The 17,822-nt window shown below is 49.4% G+C and overlaps 1 long non-coding RNA gene and 1 other non-coding gene across 2 annotated transcripts; both read left to right on the top strand.

Moving 5' to 3' along the window:
- The first annotated feature begins 3,826 nt into the window (after window positions 1-3,826).
- On the top strand, window positions 3,827-7,545 carry LOC135276042 (uncharacterized). The gene is made up of 5 exons (XR_010343594.1): window positions 3,827-4,371; window positions 4,736-4,795; window positions 5,668-5,721; window positions 6,626-6,832; window positions 7,488-7,545. It is a non-coding gene; the product is annotated as an uncharacterized LOC135276042 (long non-coding RNA).
- Window positions 7,546-9,827: 2,282 nt separating this feature from the next.
- On the top strand, window positions 9,828-16,952 carry LOC110567615 (uncharacterized). The gene is made up of 3 exons (XR_010343593.1): window positions 9,828-9,981; window positions 11,108-11,219; window positions 15,989-16,952. It is a non-coding gene; the product is annotated as an uncharacterized LOC110567615 (transcript).
- Window positions 16,953-17,822: the final 870 nt, after the last annotated feature.

Below are 17,822 nucleotides of genomic sequence, written 5' to 3'. Positions count from 1 at the left end.
AGTCTTCCCCTTCTCCTACAGTCTTTAGAGGGCACCCTCCTTCTGCTGGCACCTGAGCCAGGTGTGAGTGGCAGCATTATCTCACTTCCCCCCCGCCCCGCCCCGAGACGGTGTTTCACTCTATCACCCAGGCTGCAGTGCAGTGGTGCTATCTTGGCTCACTGCAACCTCTGCCTCCCGGGTTCCAGGCATTCTCCTGCCTCAGCCTCCTGAGTAGCTGGGACTGCAGGCCCGAGTCACTGAGTCTGGCAAATTTTTGTGTTTTTAGTAGAGACGGGGTTTCAGCATGTTGGCCAGGCTTGTCACGAATTCGTGACCTCAGATGATCTGCCTGCAATTTAGGGATTGACTATTTGTGTGTCTTCTTGCTTCATTTTTTGCTGTTGATAGTTGACTTATTCAAATTTCATGAAGGTGGGGGGAAGGTGTCATTATAGGCCTAATTCCCTCATCTGTTCTTTTTCCTTCCTTCTAGTCTGTGTTTTGTTCTCCTTATCATCTTCTTGTTCCTCCTCCTCTTGTTTTGTTTTTCCCAAGCAATGGCCTTAACAAATGACAAACCAAAACTGAGGTTTTTTTTTTTGTTGTTGTTATATATATATATTTCATTGCATTTGAGGTTTTGGGATACATGTGAAGAACATGCAAGATTGTTGCATAGGTACACACATGGCAATGTGGTTTGCTGCCTTCCTCCCCATCACCTATATCTGATGTTTCTCCCCATGGTATCCCTCCCCAACTCTCCACCCTACGCTGTCCCTTCCCTAGTTCCCCCTAACAGACCCCAGTGTGTGATGCTCACCTCTCTGTGTCCATGTGTTCTCATTGTTCAACACCCACCTATGAGTGAGAACATGTGGTGTTTGATTTTCTGTTTTGTGTCAGTTTGCTGAGAATGATGGTTTCCAGGTACATTCATGTCCCTACAAATGACCAGCCTTTTGCTGAATGCACACATGTAGCCTGGCTCAGTGAATCTGCATTTTTACATCAACAATAGGGCAGAGGAAGCAATCATATATGCGTTTGTCTCAGGTGAGCCCCAGAGGGATGACTTTGAGTTCTGTCTGTCCTTCATCCACAGGGAATTTCCATGGGGATGAATTATGAGTGTGGTATGTAGCTTTCATCTTTGTAGCTGTCTTATTTAGGAAAAAAAAAATGGGAGGCAGGTTTGCCTAACATAGTTTCCAGCTTGACTTTTTCCTTGGGTTAGTGATTTTGGTGTCCCAAAATTAATTTTCCTTTCACATTTTAAATCACAATTTACATATTTATATGTATCTGGATATATATGTGTGTGTGTATGTATAGTGATTATACATATAATCACAATTTTATATATAAAATCTACCCAACTACCCTTACCTCTGCTCCCGCAGGTAAACTGACCAAGCTTAATCGCCGCTAAGAGGGCTCCCTACCATTCTTGCACCCCCTCCAGCCCCGCCAGCCCTGCCTCTCCCCATCTCTACAGCCCAGAGCCCCCTCTTCTTCCTGTGAAGGACTGGGAGGGGTCTCTCCTGTTCGGGCATGTGTGGGGCGGGGAGGAACGAGTCAGCCTGGGATAGACTGCGGCCCCTAGCCCGGCAGCTGTGGTGCACTTGAAGGGACAAGGCCATGAGCTGCTGGGCTCCAGTGGTAAGAGGGCAGAAGAGGCAGCAGTGGAGCGCAGCCCCGCCGGCCGTACCTTCCCGCCCTGCCCACAGGGACAGGTCCAGGGTTTCAGCCTCACAGCCTCTCCCCTTCTACAGGGTCCTCCCGGGGCTGGAAGGCTTCCAACCGCCCCCGCCCAGCACAGGAACCTGGGAGCTTGCAGCTCCCTCCACCCAGGTTGCGAGTCAAATCCTACTGGGAAAGGGGCAGTGGCTCCGCGGGTGGCCCAAGGCCGGCCGGCTCCTCCACGCCCAGTGGTGGCGCTGTAGGTGACACTTGCGCCAGCTGGGCTGGGTGCCCGCGTAGTGGCATTGCAGACCCTCGCAGATGCTCTGTGAGGTGACATGCTGAGCAGAAAGATTTTCTGCAGAATGGACAATCCTTGTCCGGGGCGCCCCAGCCTCCTTCAGGCCGAGTCCCTCCAATCCACTGCCCATTCTCTTCCCTCCTGGCGGTCGATCTTACCTGGGACTGGCCGCAGACGCAGAGTGCCCTGGCCCCTCACCGAGGCGCGGGTACAGGGAAGAAGCCAGAGGGCCCGGTCACCTGCCCCGGACAGGTTTCCTCCTCGGCCTCCACCGCCTCCTCTAGCTCCTCCGTGCGGGGCTGGCTAGACCAGGCCGGGAGAGCAGAGGACAGTGGGCGGAAGCCTCCGAAGCCGCAGCCTGCCGGGGCTCAGCACCGTCGCCTTTGGCCGGCCCTCACCAGCTCACAGGCTCAGGTAGCCCAAGAAGAGCGGGGGCTCTCGGGTCTGCCGGGGCTGGGTGTCCGTTGAAGAGGAGCGCTGGGCCCAACGGCTCACAGGCCAGCAGCCCTGGTCCGCAGGCTGGGGGTCCCGGCAGGCCCGGAGCCAGGCAACTGGGCACGTAGTGGGCCAAGCTTGCTGGCGAGCACCTTCATGTGGTTCTTTCCTTTTTTCTTGGGACGGAGTCTCTTTCTGTTGACCCAGCTGGTTTAAGCAGTTCTGCCTCAGCCTCCCACGTAGCTGGGATTACAGGCTCCCGCCACCACGCCCAGCTATTTTTTTGTATTTTTAGTAGAGAGACGGTTTCACTTGTTCTCCAGGCTGGTCTCAAACTCCTGACGTCGTGTACCGCCCGCTTTTGCCTCCCAAAGGGCTGGGATTACAGGCGAGAGCCACCGCGCCGGCCTAACGTGTTTCTTAGGAGCGAGGGCTCCCTGAAGCAGCGGCGGCACACGGCACACGGCACACGCATGATGGAAGGAGGCGATGGGGGCTCCTCGGGAGCGCAGGGGCTGGGCTGTGGTTGCCTCACCTTTGGGCTGTCGCTTGGGTGCTGATCTGGATTCGGCTGGGGCGCAGCAGAGGTGGCCGCCAGGGGGAGCTTCGGAGTCCCATCGGCCGTCAGGCTGTGGTGCAGCCCGTCGTCCTCCTGACTGGAGCCGAAACTGCGCAGGCCGCACTCCAGGGCTGTTCAGGATGTGCAGGCAGCATTCGCGCTCCACTCAGGTGCGAAACTTGCCTTTGCAGTAGGGGAAGGGGAGGCAGACTGGACATTGATCTTCTCCTTGGCTGCAGAAGATCAATGTTCTGGGAATGTGTGCTGAAAAGTAATAGACCAGGGCATTTCCTTCCCCCTTACTGAGGCCCTCTGCGTTCTCTAGAGAGAACTAAGCCAACAGGAGAAGGTAACTCTGCAGCAGGGCCCCTCGCTGCCATAGGTCTAATAAAACAAAACCCCAGCCGGATTAGGGGCAGATTTTGTTTGATGGGAGGAAATACATGTGGCATTTCTACCTGGCAGTTGACCTGCCACATTGATGCACAGAGAGAGGGTTGAGTATGTCACAGGGCAGGTATGTGCTGCTTAGGTGGCCTGTCAGGAGAGAGGCCTGTTGCTAGGAGTGAGTATTTTATTCCATGTCAAGCCTGAGTTAGTTGGACTGTCACCCCTACCCACCCAAGCAAGGGATGAGAAGAGTGGCTGACATCTACAGAGGCCTTACTTCATACCAGGGACATGGCATGCATCCATGCTAATCTTGATCCGGCCCTAAGAGAGATGCACTATCTGTATTTACACATGAGTAAACTGAAGCCCAGAGAGGCCAGGTAACTTGCCCAGGGACACATAGCAAGGATGTGACAGAGCTAGAGCCTATGGCTCTGGTGACAAAGCCACCCTCTCTCTGTGACCTACTTCAACTCAGGAGTCATGGTGATGGCAGTCAATCAGAGGGAGAGGACAAAGCAGAAACAGTAAAAGATAATTCACTGTGAGAGGCACATCAGGCAAGAAGGGAGACAGGAAATGACAGATCCATGTGGACGACAGTTCAGATGGGGTGGGTTCACGGACACCCTTTATGAAGTGTGACATTTAGGGCAAGACCTGAATGAAGGAGTAAACCATGTGCAGAAGCAAGAAGAGTGTCGCAGGCAGCAGGCACAGCAGATGCGAAGGCCCTGAGACAAGACAGAGGTGCTTGGCACAAACAAGGAACAGGAGGAGGCCAGTGGAGCTGGAGTAGGGTGGGCATTAGGGGACAGGGAAGGTGCTAGGAGGTGAAGCTGAGGAGGTCCTCAGAGCACATAGGGCCCTGGAGGACTGAGAAATGACTCGGGGTGCTCACCACCCAAAGGTTCTGTGTAGGGCCCACATTATAACAGGGCCTGGCAGGCTGCCAAGTGGAAAAAAGGCCCCAGCAGAGGAAGAATGAAAGTGGCTACTGCAACAGTCCAGGCGAGAGGTGAGTGTGGCTGATCTTATCCCCACTCCACTAACACCTGCTGTCTGAATCTTCTCTCCAGCCTCCCTGACAGAAAGATGCTTCATCTGGGCCCTCCCTCTAGCTGACCCTTTTCCTCCTAGGGATACCTGGGCTTTGATGGGCCTCTAGGACTTCCCGGGGAGAAGTAACAGAGGGTGAGTGCATTGGGGGTGGGTGTCGTGCTGGGGGTGGGTCGCTATGGGAGTGGGGACTGGTAGAAAAAGGGAGATGGGGGGCTCAGCAGGAGCTCAGTGAGTGTAATCAGATGGCTTATTAAGGAGGGTCCAAGACTGCCTGTGTTGGGGGCTCTGAGGCCCCTCTTATGTGTTCTTTCATTTTCCAGGGTGATACTGATGGCCATTATCACCTGATACCTGGGCCCCCGGGTGAGGATGAAGAGCAGGTGAGTGCAGTGGCAAGGGCAGGGGCTGGGTGAGGGGAGGTCTAGAAGGCAAGGCTGCTTCACCATGCCCTCCCCTCCAGGGAGATTGGGGCTTGCTGGCTGCCTGAAATCAGTGTGTCCAAAGGATCGGGTTGAGAAAGGGGCTCTGAGGAAGCCAGGAGAGGGACCTGGGCACTAAAGAAACACACTTTTAGCCATTCATGCTGTCTCCTCCCTCATCCTGAATGCAGGAGCCTGGAGGGTTGATTGGCCACAAAGACCCGCCTGGTATTACTGGGCTCCACGGAAGTGACGCCCTGATTTCCAACTCTGATGTGACTCTTTGAGCAGCACTCCAACGCCCCACCTTCCTAGCTGCCTTCCTCCTCCCTCCCCATGAACTCCCCTTCTCTGACCCCTGAGACTTGCTTCAGCCTTCACCCCCAGCTGCCCTAGAAGGGCCATGTGGTGTAATTCTCCGAGGCTCTAAGCATAGCTATAAAATCCTCAAGAAACACAGAACCAAAAACCACAAGCTCCCAGATCCACAGCCTGATGCCCTGTGGGGCTGGGTCAGCTGTTTGCTTGGTTTGAAGATGAACTGGATGTCTAACCATCCCACCCTTGGCAATGGCTGCGCCTCTCAGAACCATAGGTCCCTCCAGGCCACCTTCCGGCTGCTCACACCCATCTTGTGTTTCAGGCATGGATGGTCCCCATATCCCAAAGAGAGTGTGGAGAGTGATGGACGGGAGACCTCACCCCGGTCCTTGTCCCCTGAGGTCCCTCGATGCCTCCTGCCCTCTTGGCTGTTTGTGCTGGGACTCAGCTCTCTGCCCTAAGTTCTTTCTCTCACCACCTCCTTCTGACCCATGCCTGGTTCCTGTTTCTAGGGACCCCAGGGAAAGCCAGGGCCTCGTGGACCACAGGGCACTCCGGGGACACAGGTGAGTGCCTGCCCACCCACTCCCAGGCTTTAGTGACTACTCTTCAGCTTCCACAATGGGTCAGACTGTGGATGCAGATGGGAAATTAAGGGTCTCAGGCCCTCGTTGCTCATGCTGAGTGAGGCTGACTGTAGGACCGGGGACACACCCCTGGGAGACCCCTGTGTTCTCTTTCCCTGTGTGTGGGGTCTCCCCGGACCCCAGGGTGACATCAGCCCTCAGGGAGAGGTGAGTCACTAAGTTATTTTGAGGACTGGATTGGGAGGGAGGGTGTAGGGAGAGCGCTAAATGTCTGCTGGGACTTTATCTGTTTCCAGATGGGACCCCTCTAGTGACCCTGAGACCCTTCAACTGCCTGCAGGGCCCTCAAGGAAAACTCGGTCTCCCCGGCATGTGTGGCTCACGTAGACCCCCAGTGAATAGGCTGCACCTCTGAACCCAGCTCCCCTTGGCCCTCCACCCCATGCAGGACCTCAAAGCTCCTTCAGTGACCCTTACACTGAAGAGTCGCTGATGGTGCCTCTCCATGGTCAGTTGGTCATGGGAATTTGGATTGGAAGCAGCAGAGGGATGAGTCCAGAGAAGGTGACAGGGAACAGTGGTCCCATTCTCTATTCCCTAGCCCCAGGTTCACCCCAGGAAGGAAGGGCCCCCTGCAACTAAAGGAAGCCAAGTGTGATCACTCATGCCCTTCACCCCCTGAAGGAGTCTCTACCTAGATTCTAGAGCTGAAAGTCATTGGGATTTCCTTGTCTCATCATTCACGTGGCTGTGACAGTATTTGAAACTCTTGAGCCCTGTAGCCCTATCCAGACCCCAGCTCTGTGACTGCCATTTCTCCCACCCATAGAAGTTCCCACAGTGGCAATAGAGGTCCCTTCATAAATGCCTCTCTTTCTTCCAGGGTCTACCTGGTACTCAGGACCTCGAGGTGTCAAGGTAACCGACTGCCAGGATGAGGATGAAGGACTGAGTTCAGAAGAGCAAGATGGGGTCTCAGGAGCTGGCTCCTTCCAACCCAGTCCCATCCTCTGACCACTCTACCTCTGCCCCACTCTGATTCCAGGGTGTGGAAGGAATTCAGTGTCTGAAGGGCTATGAGGGTGCAAAGGTGAGCCCCGCACCCCAGCCTCCCAGCACCTCACTCCTGCCATCGCTGCTCCTCACTGCCTTTCCTCCCACCTGCCCTCCAGCTCCTGAGCCCACCCTCCCTCCCATGTTCTCAGAATCCTACATTGGGAACCCCAGCCCTCTATTGGTGGGTCCTCTCACCTCCATCTTTCCCAGGGGAGGATGATGGGTTTCTGGGGTTCAAAGGGGACATAGGAATGAAAGGTATCAGGTTGAGTAGAAACCCAACATTGGTCCCAACTCCCCGTCCTAATCACCCCCCACTCCAGAGCCCCTAAGCACTGGTTCACTCCCCAGAGGGCCCAGGCTCCCCATTTCCAATGCTGTGCTTCCTTAGATGCCTGATCCCTGCAGGATGACAATCTATGCTCTGTGTCATGCTGGCCCTGGATCACGTCACGCTCTGTACCCCATGGACTCCGTGTCCTGCAACAGCTCTTGGGATCCGCCAGCCCCACTCAGCCTCACTGGTGCCCACTTCTCCTCTGGACCCAGACCCCAACACCAACCTCTTTCACCTTCTCTCTCTCTGACTCTGTTTCCCTGATAAAGAACAGCGGGTGGTGATGGCCTCCCTGGTCTCCCAGAGAGAGAGTGGGTGTGACTTGGGTGCCCACTTTTTCCATGCTCTCCAGGGAGCAGCAGCATCAGGGTGGTTCCAGGGTCTGAAGAGACACACTGGACCGACTGGAGACCCTGGAACCCCTGTGCTCACAGGTGAGAAGGTGTTGGGAGGAGGGATCTGGCCTGGGCCATCTAGGGATGAGGGCACTGGGGTCAGGGTGGAAGCTGACATCAGCCAGTTAATTGAAGATGGTCATACATCTGTTATGCTCCCCTCTCTGTATACAACACCTCTGGGATGCCGATAGGTTGAGGCGGGTATAGAAAAAGTTAAAAAAAAAAAAAAAGGTCCTATGGTGAGGAGTTGGATGGAAATGGGGCACAGAGTGGCTGCAGATCCCAGCAGAGTGAACATGCCCAGACTGAGAACAGTGGCAGCCCCAAGAAGGGAGCCTCAAGCAGCAGTGAGACCCGCGCTTTCCAGAGCCCACCTCCCCAGCACTTGCCACGTGCCGTGCCGGCGCTGTGCTGGCATGTCCTCTCCATCCTGTGAGGTGGGCATGGATGGTCCTGTTTTGTAGGTGAGGCTTTACAGAGGCACAGGGCGGCTTGGTCATCACACAGCCAGTGACGGGCAGAAACAGGGGCTGAGCGAGGGCAGTCTGGTTGCAGAATCACTGCCTGTGCAGGACGAACCCTGGAGCAGCAGGAGGAAGGAGGCATGCAGGGGGACTGGGGTGCTGTGCCTCGTGGGATAGCAGCCAAAGGCCTGTGGGGGAGCTGGTCCTGGTGGAGAAGGGGTGCAGATGGTCCTGGTGGAGCGTTGGGACAGATGCAGCTGAGCTTGGCAGGTGGGCAGCGGCTGGATCACAGTGACCCTGAAGGGCTTGACGGAGCTGCAGGCACGGGGAAATGGGATCCCAGTACTAGAGTTGGGGAAAGACTGCTCTCAGGAAGGAGGAGCCTGGGGGAGCCCCTCCTTCCTCACCCCAGGGAGGAAGCTGAATTCTCCTGCCCAGCACCTGCCTGGTTCTCCTGACTCCGCCAACCTCTGTCCCTAGGGTCTCCTTGCACCTCAGAGTCCTAATGGATTTCCTGGCCCTGAAGGACCCCAGTGAGTGGCCTCTGATCTCTGATCCACCTTAGTTCTCGGAGTGTTTCTTCCCTGCCCTCCTTCTAGCCTAGAGTTCAGTTGACAGCTGAACCCCTTCCAGGACCACCTGGGAAGGACGGGCTGCCACAACACCCAGGCCAGAGAGAAGTGGAGAGTGATACCCCTGGCCACCCATCCTCAGAGGCCCCTCAGATCCTCAAACGCCAGAGCTGTCTGGAAGGGCCATGGGGATGTCTTCCTGGCAGAGTGGAGCCTGCACTGGTGCTGCCCAGATCCACGGCCCGGGGCTCCCTGTGGCCCTGCCCTTCCTCTGGGATCCCGGGCACCTGCCCCACAGTGTCCACACCTGCTCCCACTGTGCTCTCCTCTCTTCCTCTCAGGGTTTCCAAGGGAAGACCAGCCCTCTGGCCCTCCAGGAGTGGTGGAACCTCAGCTAGGTCTGTCCCCAGAGAGAACGGGCCCCAGAACCTGGAGTTAGTCCGTGTGCCCCTCTTCTCTCAGTCACACACCCCTGCCCCTGGTTCACCTGACCTGGTACAGATAGCTGGGGATTTGAGGGGCCAGAGATCTCTGTTTAATTTGAGGGCATGGCAGTGGCTCCTCACCACTCCTTTTGTAGGGTGACCCTGGTCCCGCTGGGGCCTGAGGGAAACATGGTCCTTCTGGTCTCAGGGGCTTCCCAGGAGAGAGAGGACCCCCAGGAATCACTGTGAGTGTGACTACCAGACCCCTGCCTGGACAAAGTGTCAAGCGACCTGACCCCCTCGCTGACACCATTCCTGACTGCCACCCTTGTGTCACTCCCCACACACATCTCTCTGAGCCCCTCTCCCTGTCCCCAGGCCTCACGCTTCCAAGGAACCAGGAAAGGCAGTGGGTGAGACAGGGTGAAGGTGGCCTCTGGATCTAGGCAGGGGCTGTGGGACAGGGCAGAGGGAGTCCAGGGTCAGCGAGAATCAGCAGCTGACTTTAGACTCTTCTCTTGGGAATTGTACTCTGAGGCCCTGGCATGGGTGGGCTGGGGTCTCCTTCCTGGGGGTCTTACTCATCTCTCACAGGACTCCCCTGGGGAGTGACATACAGCAGGATCGGGGTACCTCTTGATCCCACAAGGGCTTCCAGGCCCGTAGGGTTCCCCTGGAGCAGCAGGAGAGAAACATTCCCTAGTGAGAGTGGGGTCCCTCGTGAGGGTACTGGGGACGGGTCTGTGAGCCAAGGGGTGATGGGCCGTGAAGCGTGTTTGAGGGTGAGGGTCAACCTCTGGCCATGACTTCTGCCTCCTGTCTCACAGGGTGAGATGGGCCTCATTGGTCTGACTGGCTGCCACGGGCTGCAGGGTCCTTTGGGGTTTCCTGGTCCTGTTGGGCCTCCAGATGTGGCTGGAGAGGATGGAGACAAACTAGGGACCTGACAGACCCCGATCAATCTTCTCTCCAGATGAGAGGGCTGAGGTGGGTTTGACCCCTGACCCCTGTTGTGGCACCCCCCCACCCCTGCTCCACCCATCTCCTTCCTCTAATATCTTGTCTGCCTTCTCCAGAGGGAGGGGAGGGACCCTGGGCAGAAGGGCAACAAAGTGAACAAGGGCAAACATGTAAGTGTGTGTGACCTTGACTTTTGACCCCCCGGCCTTTATCCTCACACCCACCTGGTCTCACCCTGCCTTGCTGTCTCCGACTCTCCTCTCTCCCCCAGGACTCTCCTGGACTCCTTGGACCCACTGGTCCCTGGGGCAGCCTGGAGCAGTGGTGAGGGACCCCTCTGCCCCCACTGGAGGCCCTGGCACCCTGTTCTCTGCCCTCAGAGCTGGAAATAAAGAAGCCAGGGATGGGGAATGTAGATAATCAGGAAACTGGAAATAAAGAAACCAGGGCTCAGGAATGTTAATAATCAGGAAAGTGGAAATAAGTCGTGGCTCAGGTTGGAGACTTTCTCTGCCTCTCCTCCTTCCAGATATTTGTCACAATATACAGTAATTGCTTCTTCTCCTGCCTTAAGTCTGTTAATAGAATGGAAGCATCATTTTAGAGTAATTGAAGTTTTCATCAAACCCATAGTATCATTTATTTTTTTGCATAATAACACATTCTCATAATAATAAGTGATGTTAAAATATCTCTTGCATTTATAATGCAGTTTTACACAAAATTACATGTAATTTTAGAGGTAAAAATCTTAGGTCTTAAAATGTGAGTTGGAGCAATCTAAGGTTGAGGAAACTAAGACCAGGCAAATGATTCTCATCCTTTCTCCTAGTTTACTTAAAGCTGTCAATTTTACTCTAATAAATGCTTCTATTTTTCTAAACATACTAACTGGGATGCCCACGTGCAGAAGCAAATAGAAGTTGTAGGCAGTAAGGCACCGCATGATGTGATATTTGTGTGCATGTTGCATATTGTACATCAAGTAAGATGTTCTCTTAAGGTGAAGGTAAAGGGCTTGATAATGCACAGTCAACTTTTAAGCAAAATGTAATTAATAAAATTATAGTGTGGTTTTGGTATTTTCAGATAAGTTTGGAAAATAGCTTTAAGTTTATATATGTGAAAATAACCTTTTTTTTTTTTCTCGTAGAGGAGTGAATCTCGTTCCTTTTCTAGAACTCATTGGGTTACCTGACAGTGTGGTAAACATCCTGAAAAACTCCCAGAGTGGAAATGCACTGACAGCGTACGCCATGTTTAAGGTGGGTACTGCCACGAACCCATTGCTCCTCAGACCTCACCGGAGACCTGCTCACTTCCCCATGAGACTCCATGTTAGCTCCCAATCTTGTTTTGTAACTTAAAACATTGTATTTCATCTCTGATGTGTCTGGTGACTAATGTAAAATAACAAAATTTTAAAGTGGAAGTAAAATGTGGTTTTAGGAAGAAATGTCTTAAAAATTGGTAGATCATTCATAACTTGCTGTGATCAGATAATTGGTAGGCTTTTGTGTTTTTCCATGGTAGGGGTCATCTGTTTGACATTGCTCCCATTGATAAATGGAGATAGGATTATTTTAAGGCATAATTATATTTGTTTTTCCTTATTCAGTGATCTGTGTGCTACCTGACTTGTTAGCAAAATTTAGCATTTATTTTACTGTTTGTAATAGTTCATCTTTTCTTAGCAACTAAAATAGGTTTAACCCAAATTGTCTTATGTCTTACATGATAAACTGTTTTTTGTTAGATCTTAACCCAACATATGTTTTATTTTAGAAGTTGAAATCTTTATAACTATTCTCTGGATTCAGACATCATCTTTATAGCTTCTATGCCTGTGTGTTTTTATTTTGGAAGGGAAGATTCACTATAAATTGTGGAATTTAGCCATATTAATATCATTCTCTGAATTGACAAATATTTATGAGGGTCTAGGAAACTTTTACCTAAGAAAGTTGAAAACACTTAGAAACTAGATGTTATTTTATTTTACTTCTGTTGTATAAGAATATCTAAGAATTACAGTTTTATAGCATTAGTCAAAAGTAGCATTGTTTTATTCTGTCATCCTTACTAGCATCCTCTGAAATTTTGGTAGATTTCCTCTTTTATTATAATTTTGATGAGAGGGCTAACACTTAATGTTGAGTTTTTCTACATTAAAGTATATTAAATTAATAAATTATCAAGTTTCTAGTTATGGTAGGTATAATGTTAACTCAAATATGTCAAACTACCGTGATAATGTATACCTTCCCTAATTTAATTGCTTTTATCCCACTCCCACAGCATAACAGTTGATAGCACAGTCTGTGCTAGGTGTTGTTTTCTTTTTTTTTTTTTTTTGAGACGGAGTTTCGCTCTTGATACCCAGGCTGGAGTGCAATGGCGCGATCTCGGCTCACCGCAACCTCCGCCTCCTGGGTTCAGGCAATTCTTCTGCCTCAGCCTCCTGAGTAGCTGGGATTACAGGCACGCGCCACCGTGCCCAGCTAATTTTTTGTATTAGTAGAGACGGGGTTTCACTATGTTGACCAGGATGGTCTCGATCTCTTGACCTCGTGATCCACCCGCCTCGGCCTCCCAAAGTGCTGGGATTACAGGCTTGAGCCACCGCGCCCGGCCTGTTTTCTTTATTTGATTAGGAGCTCCCAGGAATTCAGAATCATGTCTTCTTTCTCGTTTTTTCACTGTGCCTGGTATTGTGTTCTGTAGGTGAATACAATGCTTGGTGCATGTTTGTAGAGTTGGGGTTGGAAATGAAGCTGTAGGCTTCATGGTAGGGAGATGAGTGCCAGTGGTGTTTTCCCCCTCACTATTCCTCTGTAATGTAGGAAATATGGAGGGGATTCTCTTGTGTATTATCTGTAACCCACAGTTTCTCAAATAGAACAACAAACACAGATTGATTGCTTCATCAAGACAAAGTCCCAAAATGCAGTATGGCATGAATGGTCTGGTGGCAGTTGGCTGCAGGATGTATGCACTGACTACCTCATAATCTCTTTGAAATATGCCCAGGCACCATTCTAGGTACTGGGAATAAACTAATCAAAGAAGACAGTGAAAAATACCTGCCTTGTGGAGCTGATAGTGTAGAGAATGGTGGTGGGGTGGGGAGACAAGATAAAGTTAAAAACGTGTGTGCACACAAAGTATGTGTGTGTAGATGATGGTAAGTGCTGAGAAAGGAAACCAGGGAGGGGGTGTGTTTGTGGTATTTATTTGTTTTTCAATGGGAGATGGCACACCTTGCTGAGAAGGTGAGAGAGTTGCTCCTCCAAGGGGGAGGAGCATTCCAAACAGAAAACCCCAAAGGCAAGGTTCTGAGGCTTCAGGATCCCAGGAGAATTTGAGGGATGTGGGGAAGCCAGTGTGGCTGGAGTCGGTGAACAGGGCAGAGAATGGCCTGTCATCAGATCAGGGCAGTCCTGTAGGCCCTTACAAGGACTTCAGCTTTCACTCTGAGGACATGGAAAGCCATTGGATGATTTTAAGCATCCTACCTCTGTTCCATCAAAATTACTTTGGCTGCTATATTAACAGACCATTGCAGGACCAGGGGAAAAGCCAAGGGACCTTGTGTGAGGTGCTTACAGTATTTAAGGTGAGAGGCAATAATGGCCAGAAGCCAAGTGGTAGCAGGAAGTAGTTGGATTCTGGATATGTTTTAAAGTCATGGCTGCTGCGGTTTTCTGATGATTTGGATATAAATTATGGAAAAGGAAGAGGAGTTGAAGCTTTCTTATAATTTTTTGGGCTGAGCAACTGGAGGAATTGAATTGCCATTTTCTGAGATGAGGAAGACTTTGAGAGGAGCAGGTTTGAAGTAGGACAGTTGTAGATCCGAGGGTCAGTTTTGAACATGCAGTCATGTGCCACCCATTGACATTTCGGCTAACTATGGACTGCATAGACAGTGATGGTCCCATAGGTCCCATGTTTTACAAATATCATATGTTTACTATACCTTTTCTATATTTAGATAGGTTAGGTATACAAATGCCCTGGTCTTATAATTGCCTGCGGTATCCGGCGCAGTAGTGTGCTGTACAGGTTTGAAGCCTAGGAGCAATAGGCTATACCTTGTAGCCTGAGTGTGCAGAAGACTACACCATCTAGGTTTGTCTAAGTACACTCTGTGATGTTTCACACAACAAAATCACCTAATGACCCATTTCTCAGCATCCCTATTAAGTGACTCATGTCTGCATTAAGTTTTGAGATCCTATTAGACATGCAAGTGGAGGTGGTTGTAGATACTGGAATTCAGGGGAAAGGTTCAGTCTGGAGATTAAAGTTAAGAACCATCAATGTGTAGATGGCACTAAAGACAACCAAGAGAGTGAGATAGGTGGAGAAAATAAGAGGTCCAGGGATTGATTGTCGTCACACCATGTTCAGAGGTGGGTGAATGGGGAGGAATTGGCAAAAATGAGAAGCTGCCATGAACTAGAAGGAACCCCAGCAAATTGAGGACCTGGAGCCAAGTGAAGGGAAGTGAAAGCTGTCTCAGGCGGTTCCACTGGTCCAGGGGCTGATTCCAAATTGACAACTGGATTTAGTTTTGTAGAGGTCACTGACTTTGAAAGCAGTTTTGGTGAAGAGGTAGGGGTGAAAGCTTGCTTAATGTGAGTTTAGGAGAGAAATTAGAGATAAAGCAGACAGCTCTTTCAGAGTTTTGTTAGACAGCACACCTATGGGTTTTGTTTTGTTTTGTTTTGTTTGAGAATGGGTCTTGCTCTGTTGCCCAGGCTGGAGTACAGTGGTACAATCACGGCTCCCTGCAGTCTTGAACTCCCAGACTTGAGCAATCCTCCTGCATCAGCCCCCAAGTAGCTGGGACTATAGGCACATGCCACAACTCCCAGCTAATTATTCTTTTCTTTTTTTTTTCTTTTATTAGAGATGGCAGGGTCTCATTATATTGCCCAGACTAGTCTTGAACTTCTGAGCTTAAGTAATCCTCCCACCTCAGCCTCCCAAAGTGCTGCGATTATAGGTGTGAGCTATTGTACCTGCCAACACCTATAATTTTTTTTTTTTTTTCTGATGTGTAGTTTCACTCTTGTCACCCAGGCTGGAGCAAGTGGTGCAATCCAGCTCATTGCAGCCTCTGCCTCCCGGGTTCAAGGGATTCTTCTGCTTCAGCCTCTCAAGTAATGGATTACAGGTGCCCATCACCACGGCTGGCTAATTTTTGTATTTTTAGTAGAGACTGGATTTCACCGTGGTGGCCAGGCTGGTCTTGAATTCCTGAACTCAAGTGATGCACCCACCTCAGCCTCCCGAAGTGCTGGGATTACAGGCATGAGCCACTGCACCCTGCCTGATTTTTGACTCAGAATGTGATGCAGCCTTTTTGCTTTTATGGTTCTCTTTGACTAGTCATCTGCTATTTAGTATTGGTCCTTAAAGCTCTGATTAACGTTAAACCTGTGCATGTCTGCGGCAGGTGTGCCATTTTACCACTTTTGGCCTCATGTAAATGACTGACTAAGATTTGAGACTCAGAGTAGATTGTGATGAGAAGGTAGCATAGGTCTGGGAAAGTCAAAGGAAAGGGATTTTGAAGTGAAGCTAACCTAAATGCAGCAGAGAGTGGATTCACGCTCTGCCTCTCACCGTTTGAAGATGTTCAGTTCTAGTTCAGCTCCAGATAGAAAGCATTTGGCAGGCAGGATGGCAGGGGTTTTAAGGAATAGAAACATGTGCTTCTTTGTTATTGTTAGTGATACTGAGCCCTCTTTCTGATTTCCAGATTGACCTACCCCACAGGTTTACTAGCCTTTGATTAGGGACGTCAGTGCTATGATTCTGTTATCTGGGTCAGGATTGTGTAGGGGACAAACGTTCATGAAATGAGTTTACAAAAGTGTCTCTTGTTAGGGAAAACCATATGGGATGTTACTACATTAGCTTTGTGATTGGCTAATTGGTTATTACCAATAATTTTAACTTGTCTTTGCTTAAGATGGCAATAATAAACAGGCTTTGATTTGCTTCTGTTTGCTTTTTGCTTAAGATTGCAACACCTGCCCGGTATACCGTGACTTTGGGAGGAACATCCTTCACTGTGAAGTATCTGCGCAGTCATGGCTATATGTCCACACCACCACCTGTCAAGGAGTATCTACAGGACAGGATGGAAGAGACAAAGGAGCTTATCACAGAGAAAATGGAAGAAACAAAAGATAGACTCACTGAAAAGTTACAAGAAACCAAAGAAAAAGTTTCCTTTAAGAAAAAAGTGGAATAAGTGCCTTACATAACAGTATAGAAAAATTCCTGTACCTTTACCCTTGGAAACTATGGGCAAAGATACATGTCTGATTTTTTTTTCTTTTTTTGGTTAGTTGCCGAAATATACTAGTTCTCTGAGGGTTAAAGAGTAAAATACCTTTTTAAAGTTAAATATCACTAGAAAAATCAGTGTTTTTATAAGGAAAGAAATGAACCCAATATAAGAATTTCCCATCGATAACAGTATTAAGCAGGAGGTAATGACTTAGAAGTCAGACTTCTTTTTCAAGGTCTTCAGAAGCACACTTGATTTCTGTTTTGTTGCAGCTGTAATTTATGCAGACTAGGCAGTTGACTCCTTGAATAACCAATGTGACCCATAAAACAGGCTCTTAATACTGGATCTTAATTTTTATGTTCTTCATTAAGGTTTTAACTGTATTCAGTATGTAATTTGGAGACAAACTAGCATCATCAAAACTGCCTGTGAATAAGAGGATATTTAGTCTTTCTATAGAAACAGAATAGACAGTTACCTACCAGTTAAAATACCTTATATGAAGAAAATAGAATAAAGATTTAGTCATTTATATGTAAATAAGATGTATTGGTTGTATGTAAATGAAAATTGGATCCTTTAAAAATTATTTTTACCTGAAGTTTGTCATAATTTTTTTAAAGCAAATATATATATGGTGATGGTACTTTTCAACCGTGTGTATTGGTGGTGATCACCTCAAACGTAACCTTGATTGTGAATCATTTGTGTCCTTTTCAACTAATCTTTCAGAGGAAAGGTAAAAAATCTTTACACCTTAAATTTATTGTTAAAATCAAGTATTTTTCAGCAGCAACTCAAGCTCATGGTTCTCAAACAGAAAAAGGTTTGGGAGACTAAAAATGGAGTCAGGTTGTCATGGAGTTGGCTAACTCCTTGGGGTAGGCACGGTCCTTGCCGCAGCAAACCAATGCAGTTTCCCAGTGTCTTAGTTTCAGAATTAATGCTGATTTCATTATGGAGTAAACTTTTAAATTGTGGCTGCTGATTTTTGTCTGACATTGAAGGGAAATACCCTCGCTTGAGCATTCTACTTGATTTTTTGGCGGGGGTGGGGGGAAAGCAAGTCTCGAATTCCTGACCTCAAATGATCCACCCACCTCGGCCTCCCAAAGGGCTGAGATTCCAGGCATGAGCCACTGTGCCCAGCCCTCTACTTGATTTTCTTTTTTAATGACAAAGCTGCCAAATCATTTGCTTGTAATGAAATTCAGCCATTGTCAGCTATGAGCATTGCCGTGGTGGTGGGGGTATGTTTGAGTATGTATGTGTCTGTTTCCTGTGCTCATAATTATTTCAGTTCTAACCCTTGAATTGCTAATTGGAGGAGGGAATGGCCTCTTTTTAGATTGTCCTTGTTTTGACTTACCTGCCAAGGCAAGAGAATGTCAGAGAGTTTGCCACACAGTCCTGCAGGGACCCCTGCTCTTTGCCAGGATTTTTGTATCAAGTACTTAGTTTGGCCAAATTTAGAGAATAGTTTAAAGGGGAAAAAAAGTTTGCAGTTAATGAGTCTAATTATTATTAGAATACTTTTTAAATGAATTGCTGTGATTGG

Source organism: Aotus nancymaae, unplaced genomic scaffold, assembly GCF_030222135.1.
Source record: "Aotus nancymaae isolate 86718 unplaced genomic scaffold, 86718_ANA_hifiasm-v0.15.2.pri h1tg000020l, whole genome shotgun sequence".
In the NCBI taxonomy this organism is placed as follows: Eukaryota; Metazoa; Chordata; class Mammalia; order Primates; family Aotidae; genus Aotus; species Aotus nancymaae.
The sequence above is the reverse complement of the archived record's forward strand: the minus strand, read 5'-3'. Positions and strand labels throughout refer to the sequence as shown.